The sequence below is a fragment of the Balaenoptera physalus genome (assembly GCF_965194825.1).
Source record: "Balaenoptera physalus genome assembly, chromosome: 8".
Classification (NCBI taxonomy): Eukaryota; Metazoa; Chordata; class Mammalia; order Artiodactyla; family Balaenopteridae; genus Balaenoptera; species Balaenoptera physalus.
The window spans coordinates 11,892,228-11,907,691 of NC_138887.1; the positions used below are offsets into that span (position 1 = coordinate 11,892,228).

Consider the following 15,464-nt stretch of genomic DNA (forward strand, 5'->3'; position numbering starts at 1 on the left):
TTCCATCACCTCACATAATTACAAGTCGGTTTTTTTCTTTTGTGGTGAGAGCATCTAAGATCTATTCTCTTAGCAACTTTCCAATGTTTAATATAGTATTGTCAACTGCCCTCACCATGCTGAATATTAGATCCCTGGAACTTATTCATCTTATAACTGGAAGTTTGTAGACTTTGACCGGCATCTCTCAATTTTGCCCACCCCCCAGTCCCTGGAAACACGGATTCTGATTTTTGTTTGGTTCTTTTTGGATTCCACATATAAGTAAGATCATGCAGCATGTGTCTTCCTCTGACTTATTTCACTTGGCAAAATACCCTCAGGGTCTATCCACATTGTTGCAAACGACAGGATTTCATTCTTTTTTATGCATGAATAATATTCCATTGTGTATATAAATATATATACCACACTTTCTTTAACCATTCATCCGTTGATGGACACTTCGGTTGTTTCCATATCTTGACTATTGTAAAAAAAAATGCTGCAAGAAATGTGGGGATGCATATACCTTTTTGAGTTAAGTGTTTTCATTTTCTTTGGATAAATACCAAGAAGTGGAATTGCTGGAGCATATGGTAAAGTTCTATTTTGAATTTTTTGAGGCACCTCCATACTGTTTCCCACAGCGGCTGCACCAATTTCCATTCCCACCAACAGTGCACAAGGGTTCCCTTTCCTCCACACCCTCACCAGCACTTACTGCGTTGTCTTATCTGTTTGATAACGGCCATTCTAACAGATGTGAGGTGATATCTCATTGCAGTTTTGATTTGCATTTTCCTGGTGATTAGTGATGTTGAGCACTTTTTCATACACCTGTTGGCCATTTGTGTGTCTTTGGAAAAACATCTATTTAGGTCCTTTGCCCATTTTTCAGTTGGATTATTCAGGGTATTTTTGCTACTGAGTTGTCGGAATTCCTTATATATTTTGGATAATAACCCTTTATTGGATATGTGGTTTGCAAATGTTTTCTCCTACTCCACAGGTTACCTCTTGATTCTGTCGATCGTTTCTTTTGCTGTGCAGAAGCTTTTAGTTTGATGTGGTCCCCCTTGCTGTTTTCATTTGTTGCTTGTGCTTCCTATTCAAAGTCCTTAGTAGCTTTTTCTTGCTTAAATACATAACACAAACCATTTTACTCTGCCTTTCATTCACGTTTTAAACTTTTTCTTTCACTGCCCCACTTCATATATTTTAGGCCTTAAATAAACTAAGTTGTTTACAATTTCCTTTACATGCCCTGCACTCTTGAGCGTGATCTTAGTAAACAACGTGGAATCTTCGAGCTGGAAATGACCATGGAGGTCAGTTCCTCTGGCTATTGGAAGGCAGGTCCCATGAACACCCCCAGCTTGCTGGTGAATACGTTTGGTTACATGAAGCCCACCACTTCTCAGGGAATCCACGGGCCTACCTTAGTAAAGATCAAGAATGCAGGCAGACCAAAGCGAATAAAATATTGGCGCCTCACGACTGTGAGAAAGAACTGATTTCCCTACTTGCCAAATGCAACATTTGCAAACTGGAAGTCAGGATTTTAAAAGCTCTAAAAAATTTCATAGTCAGCAAAGCAGCAAGGGGGTGAAGTGTTTTGTAGAAAGTAAATCCTACTTTCCTGATAACTTAAGACTATTAATTTACCTTCAACTAATAACTTTCTGAAGCTCACTCATAGATGAATTAAGGGATAATAGATTCTCTTTTTATTCCATCTAAAAACCACTTGTATGCTCTTTCCTCAGTCTCAAATAGTTAGGATCGAGTATCTCTTTTGAAGAGTACAATGTTTCACCATTAAGTAGTGAGGTGAAGACTGTGTAAAATACGGAACAGTGGCAGATATAAATTAAATTCTATTTTACTCTGCATCTTGACCTGGTTATGTGATTTAGATTTTCCCCATCCGGAAAGTGGGAGGAATACTACCTTCCTGGAGCCTTGTGGTGACGATCAGTGACACTCTGTAGAAAGCATCTACCAAGACGCCCAGTTCATTGGCATCCAAAAATTGAGGCCCATTCCTATAGATAATCCATCCCTTATGCTCTCACTTTTAGTGCTTTTTTTTTTTTCCTGTTTGAGAGACTCTGGTTTTCATAGCCCTCTGTAATCTGGAAATCCCTGACGTAGGCAGTGTGATTTTCTACAGCTTTCCCCGTTGAATCCCGGGTTCCCACCGCTGAGGCTCCCCACTGCAAGATGGTTCTCTGCCCTTTGTTCATGTGCCGTACAGTACAGCACCAAAGCCCACCGGGACGTCCACCCTCCAAACTCATTGTTTGAAACCCACCCCCATCTTTCAAGGCCCACTTCAGGAGGTTTCGCCTGGGGGGCCACCTATACGCTCTTAGACAAACAGGGCCCAAGGATCTCAAGAGGCACCAAGCAGAAGTCTGACATGGAGGTGGGAGCCAGGATTCGTTCACTCACTCACTCATTCATTCATTCAATACGTATTTGAGGAATCTTACTGCTTGCCTGGCATTATTCTAGGCATTGAGATACAGCAGTGAATTAAACCAGCAAAACCCCTGCTGTTATGGAATTACTTTCTTTGCCTACCATGCTACCACAAGGAGAACAACAAAAGAATAAGATTAAAAAGTAAAATATATATTTTCTTCAATGGTTAGGGTCCATAAGAGAAAAATAAAAGTAGGAGAGGGTGCAGGGAACAGGAAGGGTGGCAGCTGCAATTGTAGATGGGCAGCCAGGAAAAACGTGGAGAAGGTGTTGACTGGGTAAAGATTCAGGGATGGGAAGGAGGGACTCAGAGATACATGGAGGAAAAGCACTCCCTGAGGCAGAGCCTGGAAAATTCTGGAGAGGGCAAGGAGCCCAGGGTGGCTGGAACAGAGCAAGAGGGCTGAGCGGGAAGGCACGAGGTCAGAGAGCTAAAGGGGTAGAGGGGGTGCACCTGGGACGCCACTGGCAAGATTTTGGCTTCCACTCTGAGAGATACGAGAGGCCACTGGAGAATTCTGAGCAGAGAGGGGTGGTCTGACACACTTTTTTTTTTCTTTTTGGTAACAGCTTTATTGAGCTACCACTGATATAACCTGCAATTCACCCATTGAAAATGTACAGTTCAGTGGTTTTTAGTGTATTCACAGGGTTGTGCAACCATCACCACAACCGATTTCATAACGGTTTCATCATCCCCAAAAGAAAGCCTGAACCCTTTAAGCAGTGGCTCTCCAATCCTCCTGTCCTCCTGCACTCCAGCCCTAGGCCACCACTAACCTACTTTCCATCTCTATACGTCTGCCTGTTCTGGACTTTTCATATAAATGACATCAGGTAATATTTATCCTTAGATGTCTGGCTTCCATTTAACAGTGTCTTCAAGGCCTGTCCATGTTGTAATATGCATCAGTACTTCATTCCTGTTTCTCGCCAAATAATATTTCACTGTGTAGATCTACCACATTTTATTTATCCATTCATAAACTGATGGACATTTGAGCTATTTCTGCTTTTTTTGGCTAGTATAAATAACGCTGCGATGAACATTGGCATGCAACTTTTTGCGTGGATATATGTTTATAGTCCTCTTGGCTATATACCCAGGGGTGAAATTGCTGGATCAAACGGTACCTCTGTGTTTTACCTTTAGAGGAAATGTCAGACTGTCTTCCAAAATCGCTGCAGTTCCCACCAGCAGTGTGTGAGTGTTCTGATTTCCTACGTTCTCGCCAACACTTGTTATTATCTGTCTTTTTGAGTCCATTTATCAGTTGGTTTACTTCTGGAACATTCACAGCAGGGTAGACTCCCGAAGCTAGCTTTTCCTTTGTTGGGGTGGTTAGTGAGCTGGGTATTTTCGGTTTGCCCCTCCAGATCCTTCTCTGACACACTTTGAACGAGGTCTTTCTCCTGCTGCGCCTAGAACAGATTGCAGGGGTGTGTGGCCCCCCATGAACTGTGCCCCCAGCATCCGTACCCTTTCGTAAGCCCCTCCCACACTGAATGTGGGCCGGCCTTGTGACTGACTTTCACCGAAGTATTGATGTGCTTATGAAAGGCTGGCAGCTTCTACATCGGCAACTTTAAGGGCCCTAAGACTCCGTGTTAAGAGTTGGGCTGCCAGGCTGGAGAGCCCATGTGGGACAGACCGCAAGGGGACCGACATGAAAACCATCCAGCTGAACCCCAGCCAACCCCTTCAGAATCACGAGCAATAATAAAATGGGTGTTGTTGTAACCCACGAAGTTTTGGGGAGGCTTGTTACAGGGCCACAGATCCCTGGAACGGGCAGCAAGGGCCGCAGCAGGAAAACCAGTTCAGGGGATGGTGGTGGCTTTGGTCATAGCAGAAGCGGTGGAGAGGGGAGAAGTGGTTGGATCCCCCCAGTGTCTTGGAGGCAGAGGATCTTCTGAGGCTGCAAGAGGAAGAGGAATTAAGGATGACAGGAGGCACCACTTGGCATTGGGCTAAGGACAGACCATCTCCCTAGGGGACCTCAGGGTCCAACATGGAGGCCTGGCAACCTTCAAGCGGCCTCATGCAGAGGGCTGGGCAGGGAGGTGGAATCCTGGCCCCTAGCCTTGGGGTGATAACAAAATCAGAAACCAAAGCAGAAGATGGTGGCCAGACCCCACAGGAATTCTCTGAGCCAAGCAGTCTGGTTCCCGAGTTTTATAAGGTGCCAGTGGCTTCAGACCCAGGCCCTGAAGGAGCCCTCAAAGCTACTGATCTGGCCTGGACACTCTCACGTGCCTGTCACCACAGAGCTTCATCCGCAGCGTTCGCTCTGCCTTTCCGAGAAGCCTAATCTCTTTAAGCCGGGCAGGGGGCCTGTTTCTTCTTCAAGTCTTCACCGCACCTACAGAAGCACTTACACATGAAAGAGCTGAAATCAGTCTTCTCCAATTTAGACAGTGACTTCCTCCTGCCCAAAGCCCTGCAGATCCCTGGCCATTTCCCCTTCCTAGAGCCATGGGCGGCTCAGAAATAAAAGATAGTATTTTTATGTGTGAAAACCCACGTTACTAAATGTCCCACTTCCTCGGGAAGCAGTGCATTATTTTCTCCATCTGGCATATGCTAAATGGTTGTGAAAATACAGGAAGTTCCTGTGAATTTCCTCAAGAAAATCTTGACAGGCTCTGCACTATTTTGGACTATTCTGATTTGTATTATGACATGCAAACTGCAAGAGAATAAGGTAACATAATATAAAATAATAAAATAAAGTAAAACCTGATCAGGCAGAATGAAGCTCTCCTTACCTCCTGTGGTAACAAGTGAGAACACTGATATAAACAAAAAAACAAGGCTGAAAACAAAAACGAGGGACGGGCATGGTTTTGAAATGCATGGGGTTGAAATGAACACAGTCAGTTTAACTTGTTTTATCAACATTTGAGGAACATTTGCTAAAATATTTGGTTTGTTTATATCATGGAATCATGAAGTATCTGAACTCTATGGAAGCTTAGCATTATTTTAGCCCAGCTTCTTCTCTTCACAGATGAAGAACCAACCACAAGTCCAGAGAGGTTATCATTTTCCAAAGGTCACACAGCTGCTTAGAGGCAGAGGAAATGCTAGAATCTAATTTTCATAATTCTTAATTCAGTTTTTTTTTTTTTGCCAGAGAACTCCTGAAATACTTCTGATGTTGGTATAAATATCATTAGTAATATTGGCATAAATGTAAATACTGGTACTGAAACGGCCGCACCCGAGCCAGGGAGGGAAGAGGAAGAAATGAGGCAGGGTAAAGCGTCAGGTAAAGGAGAGTGGGGAGAAGATGAGAGCAACCCTATACCTCTCTCACTTTCTTCTCTTGTTTTTGTAGGGAACCACGACAAGGGTGTGACATGAGACGTTTAATGTCCTATTGTATAAGGATGGCTCCTCCGAACCCCACATCCTATCACCCAGACCTGGAACTTCACTGGGAAAAAGCCATACAGTATTGGTTAAGCACAGAGACCGCACTGATTCCTTTCCTGACTCCATCAATCAGAGCTGTGTGACCTTGGGCAAGTTACCTTACCTCTCTGTTCTTCAATCTCCTCAGCCGGAAAATGGGAATAATAATAATAACCCCACAGGGTTGTTGTAATGATTAAGGCTGATATTTTTAAGGGCTTAGAACAGTGCCTGGCACGTATTAAGTACTATATAAGTACCTGATCAGTAAGTACAAAAGAATTAAACTTATTTCATAGTATTATGTCCATCTTCCTTGAAATTCTCCTATCATTCTAGGGCTTTTCCTAAAACAGTTCCTGTCCTGTGATCTTCTTTCTGTTGGCCAGCCCCACCCTCCCATCACCCTGTTCTTAACTGGAGGGTCAGAACAAACATGTAGCACACTTAGAAGTGTAGATCGTGGTCCTGAAGCTGTCACTGCTATCACCACCACCGAAGTGTTAGACTCAGGGAGGATTCATCATCCAACCCAGGGAACTGGTTTCTTACACAGCACAGAACCTTACTGCGTCCAGGTCTGGGGACACTGCCAAGGGTAGCACCCGCAGAACACAGGGCCAACAAGGGTGGGGGAGCTCCCAGCCACACTCCTTGGCACCGTTTGCCCAGCTCCTCAGCCCCTGCCCTTGTGTTCGTGATCTATGAAAAGGTCTTTGGCTCTCTGCTATTAGGAAATCTATGCTTTTCGTTTTTGTTTTAATTCAGAATCCTTTCCATACTGTAGTTGTGTAGCTTCTTTCTGCTGGATTAGGCAGCATCAGAAATTGCATGAGAATTTGATGATATTTTCTTCTGGCTCTTGCTAGGCATAGAAAATGAGGACATTTTATTTTCTGATGATCTGTATGTATATCCCAAAAGAAGAAAAGTCTTATTCATTCATGAATTCAGTGAATCAACTAATATGCATTAAATACTTTGTATGTGCCAAACACTGTGCTTTTTCCTTAGCCTACATCTGTTAGGTGAATTAGTAGGGGGTCAGAGCAGTGACTTAAGTCAGAGCTGGAAATGGAATGGCTTCAAGCACTAGAAAAATGTTGGCAAGTCATGCCAGGTAACAAAAAGGTACAAACAATAGGGAATAGTGGGAACTGTGGCAAATTGGTGAGACATACCCCAACTTATTAAAATATAATTGAATTTTTTTAATTCAAAAATCATCATCCATGCCTAAGAAAATTTGTTGGGATGGTACAACTCAACCAGGGAGCCAATTAGAGTTCTCCAAGTTCTGACCCTCTGTATTCAGGTCTATCCAGGTGAACCTGGAAGATTGGGTTATGCCTGGAGTTGATCTGCAATACTGATCTATAATTCAGCCTCTTGGGAAAGGCCCATGTGCTCCTCCCTAGAACCTATTCTAAGAGGACTTAGGGGAAACTACCGCCTCTTCATCTCCCCAGCAGAGTTCCTAAAAGGGAAGACTCTCACCCTGAAGACAGAGAGGTTTAACAACTGATGACTGGAGAGGAGGGACAACTGGATGTCACAGGACACATGAAACTGACTGACTTCTAGCTTTGCCTTGTAAAAAAAAAAAAAAAAAAAAAAATCAAGTATCTGCAAGAAATGGACATGGGAGGGGGCAAAAGTCTCCACCTTTTTGTGCTCATACTAGAATATGTGTTAGCAAGTAAAGTGAGCCCCGAGTTCACGATTTTAATATTTGCAACAGAACGAAATAGCACCGTGCCAACAACACAAAAGAAAGAAAGTTCATCACCGGAGTACCCTGAGACCTCAAAGGGACAGGAGCAGTGGATTTTATTGGGAGACAGTGTCCGGAGGGTAATGAAGAAAAGAGTGGATACCAAGGGGTAGAAGAAATAGACCGAAGTATTCTGGACCTCCATCAAGGTGTGTAGGAAATCCCGCGGAGCCCTTGGCCTAAAGGAATTTTGCTGGAGGACGCTGAGCTGCATTAACCAGGTCATTACTGCTGCACTCCAGGGCCTGGGAAAGCCCAGCAGAGACTGAGCAGCAGCCCATTTGGTCCCCTGTCACAGAGTCACAAAGTGGGCAGTATCGGCGTTGATTTTAAAATAGCCAAACCTGCAACAGAAAGTTGAAAACACCTAGAAGAACGTTTAAACGGTGTTTTCCCATGGCTGTGACTCAGCAGCCTGAGAAATCATGTCGAAGCCAACAGCACAGAGAATTTTAAGGGGAGCCTCTGGGTGTCCCAGCTGCAGCACATACTTCCTGGTTTCAATATGACATTTGTATGAATATAAATAGGCATGAAATTAGATATTTTTCCCCATGAAATCTGTCGATTTATGATTTCCATAGGGTCCCCCACTTCAGACAAGAACATTAGAATGTGACCTGAAGCCTCTTCTGCCTGCCCTCATAAGGAACCCGATAATTGGGTTTTTTTCTCAGCGAGGCACAACTGGTTTCGATTTAACTGAAGACTGGGAATGGGTTCTGTCAGCTGGATGATGATTGGCTCTTCTTTGACGTTTCTCTTTTCCCCACCAACGGGTCCCTCTCTCTCTCTCTGGGTTGGCATTCCCTCTGCAAACCTTCAGGCACACCTGTGTGTTGGCCTCTCAGGTACCACGTGTCCCCAGAGAAGACCCCCAGTGGCAGTCACCGCTGCGTCTGACTGAACATCCAACATCATTCTGTGTTTTAAGAGGAAAAGCTTCCCTTGATCCTTTCAAAAGAGGGAGGTTGATATAGTCAACAGGAAGCACTGCCCTCAGACACAGTGTCTGTCCTCCCACTCAGCTATCTTTACATGGAAAAAGAAAATAAGAAACTCAAAGAAAACAGGATACGTTAATTTTTTAAAATGAGAAAGATACAGATAACCACAAAACTTCAACCTCCCATCCTAAATACCTCCCAAAAAGAATACTAGAAAAATTGGCATCATGCTGAAAATCTGAGCATTCCATAACTGTGCATGGACTAGATCAGCCTCAAGATCCTTTAAGTTTTTAGAATCTATGATGTTAGGACTTTAATTGTCATGATCTCTTTTGGGCTGTGTTCTTTAAAAAACAAAAAGGAAAATAAGATTTAAGTTTTCAGATTTTCTGTTTTATGGGCAATCGAACCCTATCAAAGATGCAAGAGAAACAGAGAGAAGAGCAGGAAGCTAAAAAAATTACATCTACCCTTCAGCCCATGGTTTCCATTTTGTCCTCAAGACCCATATTTGGCCAGTCACTGCCTTTGAACTCGATATTCCTTCCTGTAAGTTTTCCCCCAAATTATGTCCTCTTTTACTTCTGGCAGAGTAGTATTTGGTTGATGAATGAACAAGTGAACAAGTGAGTGAGGAAATTAATGGATCTCTTTGGAAATATACAGAATGTGCTTATACATTTGTTCCATCGTACATATCTGCAGATAATTCCATGCTTGTACACTTTCGAGGATGAGAATCCATTCTCTCCTGAGACCATTAGTTCCATTTGGGGTAGATAAATATTTCACACTAATTGGAATTGGAAAAGGAGGCTAAGGGTGGCCCTGCCTAATAAGAAATATTCATCCAGATGAGAAAGAAAATGTCTTATCTTGAAGGGTGTCTCAACAGCAGGCAGAACTCAGAAATAAGAGATCCAGGAGTGAGATTCTACAAAGTCTGGGTCAACATGCACCAACTTTGAAATTCCCTTGCAGCATTCTTTAGAGGTCTGGACAGGAGTGGATGAAAGTCCAGGATAGAATTCTATTTGGAAAGATGGGTCTGGTTCAAATAAAGAAAAATATGTATCACTGTGAGACTGATATTACAAGGTGACACCTATGGAAGAAGGCAATAAATAATGTAGTTCATGTACAGATACAAAATTGGCACAGAGGAAAGGTTGAGTAGGGATGGAGAACCTCTCCCTCAGGACACCTGGAAATGTTAGTCTTGCAAAAGCACAGTTTCTGGCACGTCTTGACTTTCTTAGCTCTTATTTGTACCTGCTAACTCTTCCCTGGAACTCAGGTGATGCTGCAAAGTGGAAGAGATCAGAACTGAGAAAATGCATCCGCGTATCTTGAAATTTTTGATAGCCAGGGAGGAGGAGTTTGGATATACTGGGACACGTATTTTAAGTTATGCAAAAAACAGATTAAACAGTAAAAGAGAAAAATAGGGATTCTATAGTATGTGGCAGAAAATGAGGGCAACTCAATTGTCAGAGGTGACATTTATTGGAGACTAATGTCATGCCAGACATTGTGCTAAATCCTCTATAAGGATTACCTTATTTAACAGTCACAATGATCCTGTGATGTAGCTACTATTGCTTTATGATTCTATACTAACGCTGAGACTTTTAAGCTACTTGCACAAGATCACCCAGGTGATAAGTAGCAGGGTTGGAATTTAAATCCAAGCAGTCTGACTGCACTGTCCTTGCTCCTAACCACTTCAGCAGATTGCCTTCTGTCCTTGTTAGGAAGCTCTCAAAAACATAGTTCTGACTGATTACAGATGATCTCAATGAAGAAGAAATATGAGAACGGCTGTGCTGTAGGAAGAATCTCAGCTCTGGTATCAGATTGGAGCAGATTATTTAACAACCTGATTCACTGATTTTCTAATTTGGATACTTGGACAGATATTAATTATCTAACAAGTTATAGTATCTAAATTTAATAAAGTTGGGCTGTATGGCTCAAACAACATCTTCTTAGAACACGGATGTTATGTGAAAAATTTTAGGTTTTTTCCCATGGAATTCCCTTATATGCTTTTAAAGATAAATGTGCAATATACGTGCTCCAATTTTCCTCCAAAATGATGCTAGCCCAAGGGAATCAGCAGTAAATTAATTTTCACAGAAAAGTTTGTAAATAGTTGATCATGCTTTTTTCATGGGTACTTGGGCTCATGACCTGCTATTTCATGTGCATAATAGTTTGTGTTTTATTGACAACTAATTTTACTTTGTATTACAGAATTAAATATCTCATGGTGCCTTGTAAAGAACGATATAATTTTTGGATCCTCTGCTCCCTAAATATGTGGAGAACCATTAATGTATAGCAGATGTTTGTAAGTAATGAAATTCTTTGATCATGTTTGTTGTTACTACTACACCAAGGAATCAATTGTGTTGACTATGAATTAGCACTTCTGTGAATTCAGATATTAGGAAGTTTTGTTCTAAGCAGGGCTCAGGATAAAAAATAAGTTTTCTGGAATTTCTAAAAATTATATTAGGAAGCCTCAAGTAAAAAATAAACTTGGGCTTCCAAAAATCACTGAACTGTATAGCACAGGGAACACTTCTCAATACTCTGTAATGACCTGTATGGGAAAAGAATCTAAAAAGAGTGGACATATGTATACCTATAACTCATTCACTTTGCTGTACCACAGAAACTAACACAACATTGTAAATCAACTATACTCCACTAAAAATTTTTTAAGTCACTAAAAACCACAAGGGCTACTCCGATGAGATTTTTTAAAAGATGAAGCTCAAATAATTGATTATCATCTCTCTGAGGGCCATGGGAGTCACATAGATGGAAGAGGCAAGACGAAAACTTGCAGAATAGATTATTGATTTGTTCTTGATGATATGTGAAGGATAATAGTGAAGGGAAAAGAATGAGAAGACGGGAGAGGAGAGAATGCATTCAATTTTGAGAAAAGGATACATGGAATGTATACTAGTTCGGTAAGGTGACTCAGTAAATACATGGGTGAATGGAAACGACTTTAAGAGAGATGTGTATTGGCATGAAGACCGGCTCTGTATTCAACAGCACCTTTTCCAACAACCTTACCAATCTCTCAGTTGTATATTATACATTTGTACCATATTATCAACAATATTATGTTGATAATAGTGTTATCTATTTCTTGGTTATATATAATACATTTGTACAATCAACAATATTATCAATTACTTGGTTAAAGGAAAGAGGCTTTATGAGATTTTCAGAAGAAATCGAATAGAGAGGGTTATGAAATATATGCAACAACAAAATTAGATTTTTAAGGATGATCTCAATAAATTACAGAGTGACAAAACTGAACAACATGAAATTTAAGAGGTTGAATAGAATATGTACGCTTGCACCAAAAACTCCTCTAGGTTTCATAGAAAAGTAGATGTGGAAAAACTTTGGAAGCCATTTTTCAATGTCAGTCTCCCCTTCTTAAACATTTCAGAGTGGGCTGTCCATCCCTACTTAAACACTTCCAATTGTGAAAAGTTTACTTTGTAGAGCAGCTAATTTTGTTTTTGAAGTGCTGATTGCTCAAAAGTTTCATTACTCCTTCCTAAATTCTGTCTACATGGAACAACCAGACCAAACTAGAGCTGTAATCTTTGAATTGACACCCAGAGCACGAGGGCTACATCCTGGCTGCCCAGAATAACCTCATCTTTCACCTCTTCCACCCAAACCATAATCCAAGCTTCTAAGGTTTCCCCACCTAATTCTTTATTAGAATTTATCTATGAGTGCTTTCTTTAGGATTTTCTTTTTCAATTAAAGGACAGCTCACAAATCTAATTTACTGATGTGATCAAATATGCTAGTGGATTATCTCTTTCAGCAGTCTTTGTGTGATGTTATAATTCTCGTGTAATAATGGAATATTCAAATCCCTCTTTGGCCCTCAAATCACATCAAATGCCTACTTCAGGCAAGAGCAAGTCCATTCCATCAGCTCCACTTCAAACTCCATAATGCAGCTGGCCCCATTTTTGGTCCATTACGCATCTACATTTGGTCAATGTGACCTTTGCAAGCCCAGAGCGGTCTGACCATATCAGAACAACACTCACGGCTCCTGTGAGAGCTGGCTTCTATATATAGACTCAGTGAGGACTCCTTCTTTTCTCTTCTCCTGGAAAACCATCAGATGCCTTTATTTACTTATTTTTTAAATTCCTGAAATAATTCCATTTTAAATACATGAAAACTCAATAGATGAGTGAATAAGAGATGGGATTGGACCTATAACCCAATAATTCCATATGGATAAATCCTCTGTAAGACAAAAACTATAAATGTTATGAAGCAATAGTTAAGAGGAAAACATGCAGAAGCTCTGGACACACAGTAGCTGCTTTAATAGACACCTGTTGAAAGAACAGGTGGCTACAGGCCCACCCTTCAGGCTCCCAGAGACTAAGACTGAGCCACTATCTTGGCTGGCACTTGCAACCGCTGACTGGACAAAATGTCACAGTTTGCCCTCCAGGAAAGAACAATGTCATCGGTCTCTCTGAGATGTATGATTCTACTTCTCTATGGTGGAAGGTAGAAATGGAATTTAGGAGTGATTTCCTTTGCTACTCAAAAGTAGTTGTTTGTATGCTGAGACTAAGAATGCTTGTCTTAAATCTCTATGCTAGTCCCATAATTAGGACTCCAGGCTACACTGGGAGGTTGATGCAACATGCATTTCTTCAGCCATTTCCACCCTCGGGGAGCATTTACAGCAACGCTCCTGACCCAAGAGCCTCAGGACTTCACTAGCCATCTCTCCCACTGACTTGACTCCTTCCCTGCCTCAAAAACCTGTTTCCAGGATTGGGTCTGAAATATTATCGATAAGCCAGTGTCAGTGACATTGACATGCCTTGACAGGGCATGGATAATCATTTGCTCCAGGATGGAACAGGTGAGGTGCAGCTGGAATCTGGCATCAGAACAGAGATTTTCTGCTGTGGTGGAGGACTGCTCCCTGAGGGGATCCACCAGATTCTAACTGGGGGGGGGTGGGCATTCTTTTCAGGGTGTGCTGGGAGTGTGGAGTTTCGAAAAGGATATTCAGCATTATCATGGCCAAACACGGAATTTAATTTATGCAGCAATTTTATAGCACATAAAAGGGAAACATTAGATATGTACGTTTTGAAAAGACAATCTGGTTAAATAAACAGTTAAATAAACTTTGTTCTGAATTCACTCACATCAGAAGCATCCGTGTGAGGGTACTGACCCACCTACTCTTGGTGGAGTGAGCCCAGTCCCCAGAGATTAGGGCAATTTCAAACACCGGGATGGATCCTGGCCTATAGTAAGTAGGCGCTTATTAAGTATATGCTTAATATGTTATAGACATCTCAGGAGCAGCCAGCAACACCACCTGCCCTAATACGCAGCTGGGTTCTGACTCAGGTTTTCTCATTATATGATAGAATCACAAGAGCCACCTTGGACAAGTGATAAACATATAAGTCCCAGAGCCCTACCACAGGCATCCAGAATCAGAGTCTCCAGGGATGGCCCTGGGAATATGCATGTTTCACTAAGGCCCCAGGTATATCTCCCATAAGAAGAATTTACGTTATAGTTGCTAACATAATCACCTAAATCTACAGCTGGGCTTTTAAAAAATTTAATCAACAGACTCTAGTTTCCTTAATTCTGCAGGGTAACCTTTTATTCCTTTATTTAACACATTTGTTGATCTGTATTGCAGATTTTTAGATGGTGAGATTATGAAAACAAGAAAAAAGCAACGCCTGCCACTGAAAACTTGTAGTGTAGGGAAGAGACTGGCACATATAGTACCAAAAACTAAGAAAAAATATGGTTTGTTCTGGTGAGAGGAGAGTTCTGGTCAGTGATGCTGAGGTCGGACAGCAAACTTACTCTGCTTGCGTGATTGCGTGAGAAAGACTTCAGTGAAGGGGAAGAAGAGTTAGGAGTTAGCTCTCCAGAGGAGAAGGTGCTGCAGGGAAAGAAAACGTACAGAGAACTCTGCATGGAGAGGTCTGGTATGGCATCGCTGAGCAAGGATGTGATTCAGCCAGCCATCAATGCAAGGGACATGAAGGGGAGTGACAGAAGATGAAGTGCTGTTCGTCAGGAAATTTGGATTCTATTTTATAGGTGATCAGGTCAACTGGGTTTCACCCTATTAGCAAGCAGGGGAATCACACGATGAATTTATCTCTTGAAAAGTTAACACTAGTGACAGGGCAGAGAATGCATGGGGTAGCAGTGGGCAAGGACAATAATTAGGAAAGAGTGATGGGGGACTGCAGCAGGGCACCCTGTAAGATCTGAGCCCCTGTCAACTTCCTTGCTTCTGAATGATCATTTCTCCTACCCGAGACCTTGGCACCAACCTCAGTGGTATGAAGCTCCCCTTAGCAGGGTGTGTAGAAATGTGTCCTTACTTAGATTCGCGGTGCAAAAAATGAGTCTTCACAAAATCCAGGGAAAAAAATGCTTTGTACCTTTGGCTTAGTTGAAAATAAAATGAAACAAACAAACAAAGACAACACAATCTGAGACACTAAGTAATACTTTCAATGCCCCACTCCTTTGGGCTGCCAATTCTATTTCTCTGTTTCTAGCTTCTGCTTAGTCTACGGGGAAAAAAAGATCACCCAAGCACACCTCTGTACAATTTATGTTCAATGAGTCAACGCAGGCTGAAGAAATGACGTGCAATCTGAGTACACTTTGAAAAAATTTACTGTGGACTTTGGGTAACAATGATGTGTCAATGTAGATTCATCAAATGTAACTAATGTTCCAGTCTGGTGGGAGATGTTGATAACGGGGGAATCGGGGT

The 15,464-nt window shown here is 41.9% G+C and overlaps 1 long non-coding RNA gene across 1 annotated transcript in view; it reads right to left on the reverse strand.

Moving 5' to 3' along the window:
• The window catches only part of LOC309666284, a 184,371-nt gene that overhangs the window by 62,315 nt on the left and 106,592 nt on the right, over positions 1 to 15,464 (reverse strand). The gene's annotated exons all lie outside the window — the stretch shown is intronic.